The following is a 6,000-nucleotide window of genomic DNA, read 5'->3' on the forward strand; positions in this document are numbered from 1 at the left end:
GTGTTATATTTTGTGATCTGTTGTGTCTTTTTTGGTTTATCATTGTGTTGTTTGTTCATTTGTGTCTTTTCATCGTTTTTCTTGGGAACGTGGATGAGGGGGGGGGGGGGGGTGTCCATTTTGGTTTTTTTATTTTTTTATATATTGAGTTATGATTTTTTTTTTAAATTTTTTTTGCATTTTTTGTGGGTTTTTTGTGTGACCACAAATTCTTCTTACACTTCTCATTTTTATTTCTATTTGCATTTTTAACTTTACCCCATGTATACGCATATAACATTTATTTACAAACTACATTTTTGTTGTTAATCCGCAATTAAAATTTTACAGAAATGCCAATAAAGTTTCACCGACAAATTTAAAGTTTTTTTTTCATAGCTAAACTTTACGCCCGATTTCCATAAAACTTCACTAACAGAAAACCAATATATGTTTGATGACAATATAATAATACTTACATAAAAGTTTTAAGATTTTAGAAAGTAATACTTGGGTAATACACTATACATAGTGCGTAGAGATTACTTTTGTACCAAGATAGTGTTAAATTTACATTTGGAATCCAGAAAGTGCACATACATAATATTAAAATTTAATTTAACCTTAAAAGTAAATATATTTACAACTGCCAAAACATAAGCCTCACCCACCTCACATGGCCACATGCATGATCAAGCCAGGCCTTATGGTAAAGAGTAGTTGGGTCTATCAACAAATTCAGCTTTCTTCCTCCACACGTTAAATTCGTAACACCCTCTTTTATTCTTCCAAATCTTAGGTAAAGAATAATAAAAGGAGTGCCAAATCTAGTATATTTTTGTTCCATATAATATCAAATAAAATGTTTTACCTCAGTGTAATTGTTCAAAAATATAACTTGTTATCCTCCAAAATATACACGTGCAACTAGTCGTAATAAACTATATCTGGCCCTTCTTGTGTGAGTTATGTGTTACCGGGTTATCGTTTTTCGGCGAGAGCAACAAGTCAATCACCCAAACTAGCTTAGCAATGTTAAAATTATATATCAATGTACTCATCTTAGTGTTTGATTATTTATTTTGATATGTACTAATTTACTTAAGGGCTATTTGTTTACATCTGAATGGAACCATTCAGATGGAAACATCTAATTCATTCAGACTTTAAACTGTTTGGTTCCAAACGGAATAGCATCTGACTAGTTAAAATTGGGTCTGAACTCTGAATCATTCAGACTTATGTTGTTGCTGAATGGGACAGAGGCTAATGCAGATCTGGCTCATTCAGATTTGAATGAACCAAACAGCCCCTTAGATTGCTTATTTTTTTGTTACTTCTTGTAATATAAAATAAAAAGTGGAACATGCAAATTAAGTTTCAATATCAATCAATCAATCATGCCCAGTAAAATCCCACCGACAGCAAAGCTATAAGTAGGGTCTGGGGAGGGTGGGATGTAGGCACACCGTACCTCTATCCAAAGGAATAAAGAGGTGGCTTCCAGAGAGACCCTCGGCTCTAAGAACATGCGTATGAAGCAAAATAAAGGAAAATAAAGCAAAATAAAGGAAATCAAATTTTAACAGTTATTTAAAAACTACTACTAATTATAATAATATTAATATTAATATTAATATTATTATATAATATTAATAATAAGATCACAGTTTAACAGCTATATAAAAGCTAATAATAATAATAATAATAATAATAATAATAATAATAATAATAATATATGCAAGGGAAATACCATTATGGTATGTGGACTAAATAAGTTAAGTCTAAGCCCTAAGGTATTCAATTCTCTCTAAAAATCCTTAACTTTAATTCTACTTCTCCACGAATTCCTATCCTCAACCATGTCCTCGGAGAGGTTTAGGTCTATCAAATCATGCCTAATCCTCTCATCCCAAGTCAATTTCGGTCGTCCTCTACCCCTCCTCCCCTCTATAGTAATGTTTTCTACGGATCTAACAGGATTCGTCGTCTGTCTTCTCTTTACATGTCCAAACCATCTCAATCTCCACTCTCTTATCTTGTCTGCTATGTTCGCCACCCCTAATCTCTCGCGAAACACAACGTTTCTTATTCGGTCTAGCCTTGTGTGCCCACACATCCAACGTAGCATTCTCATTTCTGCTACCTCCATCTTCCGCAATTGTGCCTTTTTGATGGCCCAACAATCTGTTCCATATAGCATTGCAGGTCTAACTGCCACCCTATAGAATTTTCCCTTTAGTTTAGTCGGGAAACTCTTGTCGCACAATATACCTGTGGCTGCTTTCCATCTACACCATCCTACCTGAACTCGGTGGGTCACATCACTGTCTAATAAATAAATATATAAATATCATTTTCAAAGTAAGGATATAATTATGCTTTTACACTGCTGAATATTCATGATAAAATTGCTTAAACTAGTACTTTGCAACTGTTTATAAGGACCCAAAAAACCTAAGTCCCAACATATGACTCCAGATAGCCAAAAACTAACCAAACAAAATCTCATAAAGATGGGTCTCACAAGTCACAACTAAATAATTACCAAGAGCACAATCCCAAAATCATGCTCTTTCAATTGTTGGCTTATCATCAAAATTAACAAAAAATAATAATAATAATAATAATAATAAACCAACCATAAAGCCCAATAAACATTCCAACAGCCCAAGCCCCAAAAACCTCTACATCACTAATCACTAATCACAATAAGCCCAAAATATAAAAGGCCCAAATATGGATCTGATTCAACCGTAAGCCCACAAAACAAGAAGCACACCAATTGACAACTCCATATTATTTCTATTGCTATGATCAACATCCATAATTAAAATAGTAGCAGATGGAATTGAACCTTCAATCGCCCGATTAGAAGCCGTTTCTAGTTCGGTAGCGTGTGCCATAGAAACACCGATACTATCACCATCCGATTCGACCTCCTAAATAAGCATATTATGAATGTCACATTGCTTATAATAGACAACTTTAGCTTATCTTTACAACTATCAATGACATTTTGCTAGACGAATTCTCGAAAATCAATTTACTCAAGAACTTCATCTTTCCCATCTTTTACAAGACTCGTCTTCATCAAAATCAGCCGAAGATCCTACACATCATCATCATACATTTGCCCACCCAATTTGAATATCTTGCCAGACCGGGACCAAGATCGTTAACTTGACTGGACTGGACTGGGAGAGAGGGGGGTTGGCAGTGGCGGATCTAGAACATAATTCTAGGGGTAGCACAAAATTTTTTTTGATCATACATTACCAGAAATCTTTTTACTCTTTTGCGCTTATTGGTAGCCGGTTTCGCGTTTTGCGTGTATAGGGCCCGGTAATGCGTTTCGCACTTCCCCAGCCTGGTTACGCGCTGCATGTACCGGCGTTAAATTATCTGTTTCGTGTGTACTGGCGCCCAGCTACCAGTTTCGGGGGTTTGGTAATGCATTTCGAGTGTACTGGCGCCCGGTAACGTGTTTCACTCATACAACCACCTTGTTATGTGTTTTTCATACATCCCGGGCCTAGTTTAGCAGTACGCGCGTCTCCACGCCTGGTCACCCGTTTCATGCCTACCTTCACCCGATTATTTAAGTTAGGCTTTTAAGTTTTAATTAAATGGTAGGCTTTTAATCATCTTGCGCTTTTAAAACTTTAAAAGGTAAAGTTTTGGGCTTTTCAAAATTTTTGAGGGGTAGCGTAATATAATTTTCAGGGGTAACGAATGCATAAAACGTAAAAATTTCCACTTCGCCGGAAAAGTTGAGGGGTAGCGGGTGCTACCCCTCCTTATAAGCTAGGTCCGCCTTTGGGGGTTGGTCTCGAGTCTAATGTGGGTTTGGTCGGACTGTTTTATGATCAACTTGATTTTATGCTGGATTCATATAAACTTAATGCCAACTTATGCCACTTTGAGAGACGGCTTTAGCAAAAAATGCATAACTAATATTAATATTTTTCACCAAAGTTCATTAGTTTTGCAAGTAAACCTCGGGTTATGATCCAAAATCAATTTCAATGATATTTATAACCATTTTTGTCAACCGGTGATGACTATAATACAACTCAAAATTTTGTCAACCGGTGTTGATGGGTTGACCCAACCCGTCTTGATCCTCACACAAGATAACCTGTTTCAATCCAAAAACTTATTTGACCCATTACTCAACCTGACCATTTTCAACTACTAACACGGTTTCGAGTTATGGATTTAACCAATAAAATTAACTGTTTTCATTTGTTCCTTTTTTCAGGGGAGGTTTGGAAGCCAATCAAATCTTGGGTGCACGGTATTCAGCTGCCGTGTCATCTGCACTCGACGACACAAGCGTTGCAAGCAAAAACTTACTTTCATCAATCGACCGTAAGTATTTCTTATTTAACTTTGCATGCGAATTGAGTAGATTTAACCTTATCGCTTTAATAAACTAACCGACTCTTTTGTTCATGTTCGTTCCTATGAAAACATCTAATAAATTAAGTGACCATATTTGAAAAACTATACATACTTATTAAGAAAGCCTATTATAAAAAATATTGAGTTGCTTCATGTTTGTTTGTTTAAGTATAAATAGTACTAAAACTGTTTCATGCATAAAGAAAACATGAGTAGTAAACGAACTTAAATAGTGTTTGTTTGTTTATTTGATAGATGAACAAATTTCCCGGCAAACGATTATTCAAAAGCACAAAAAAGGAACTAAAAAATTACTTCGACCACAATTTAGGTTTGGGATGACATATTTAACTAGTTTAATAAGCGGGTTGTGTTCGGGTTGACCTGCGTTCAATTAAACAAGTCAACTCGCCAAGCTGTTTATGGCCAGTTTAACCCATTTTATACAACCCGTTTGACACATTTAGATATATTGGTTAAACGATAAATGTTCAAAGCGTGAGTGTGTGGGATAAGGTTGATGTTTCTGATACGAATTAAGCTGTGGAATGTTTTGGGGTTGAAGAATTCAACCCGGTTGACACTGCATGATTATAAAATGAATATATTTAAAAGTACTCTAGCATTTCTTTTTTCTAATTTTTTAATATTATTTTTATTGTGCTAATAAAAGGTTGATGAACCTTCATGTTCAACACCTAAAAAAGAGGGCATTTAATCTATTAACAAAATTTCCTAGTTGGGTAGGGGATTCTTCATTTGTTTGGTTAACCCAGCTAGCATTACGTGGTTGTAGAAGATGTACATGTTTACCAACACTTGGACATCTACCTTCACTTCAAAAGTTATTTGTTAAAAGCATGGATGGGATAAAGAGTCTGGGTTGCCATCAGGACTTGGTGGGTTGACGGGTCTACAAACTCTATCCAAAGTCATTATTGGAGGATCTGGTGAGTGTAGATTATCCGACCTGAAGGACCTAGTGCATCTTCGGGGTCTGCTTTCCATTGAAGGGCTGCACAATGTGAAAGATGCATTCCACGCAAAGGAGGCGAACTTACAACTAAAGAAGGGAATTTGTGATTTGAAGATGGAATGGAGTGATGTCTTTGATGATTCTCGGAGTGGAAAAAATGAATATGAAGTGCTTGAAGGCTTAAGGCCTTTCGAAAAGTTGAGAAGCCTCAAGATTAAGTACTATATGGGAACAAAATTTCCTAGTTGGTAGAAACACTAGGTGAACCCGGCCGATTACGGATAATCTGGGGGTTAACTAGCTGTTTCCCACGAGGGTTATGTCCGGCAAAGATGGTTCTTCTGATGACCTGCAAAACAGACACCGTGAGCTCGTCACTGAGAAGGGGGGGTTCCTCCTTGTGACCACCCTCCGACGTGAGAATCAGACTAGATTGCTCTTGAATACAAGTGTATATTAAGAGAATGACTAGAGCAGATATCAGGTAATATAAGATAAGATAGGATAAGATAAGATAATACCATTTGGGGTATTTATAGCCGAAGGTAGGTTTCCAAGCAGGTACAGCCAGCTGTCCTTTTCTACCAACCGTGGGCTACGTGCCATGCTGGTTGGTGGGTAGGTAGCGGCTGATAGTG

This window comes from Bidens hawaiensis, unplaced genomic scaffold, assembly GCF_021521415.1.
Source record: "Bidens hawaiensis isolate Kalapana, Puna unplaced genomic scaffold, B.hawaiensis_p1.1 tig00017340_1, whole genome shotgun sequence".
Lineage (NCBI taxonomy): Eukaryota > Viridiplantae > Streptophyta > Magnoliopsida > Asterales > Asteraceae > Bidens > Bidens hawaiensis.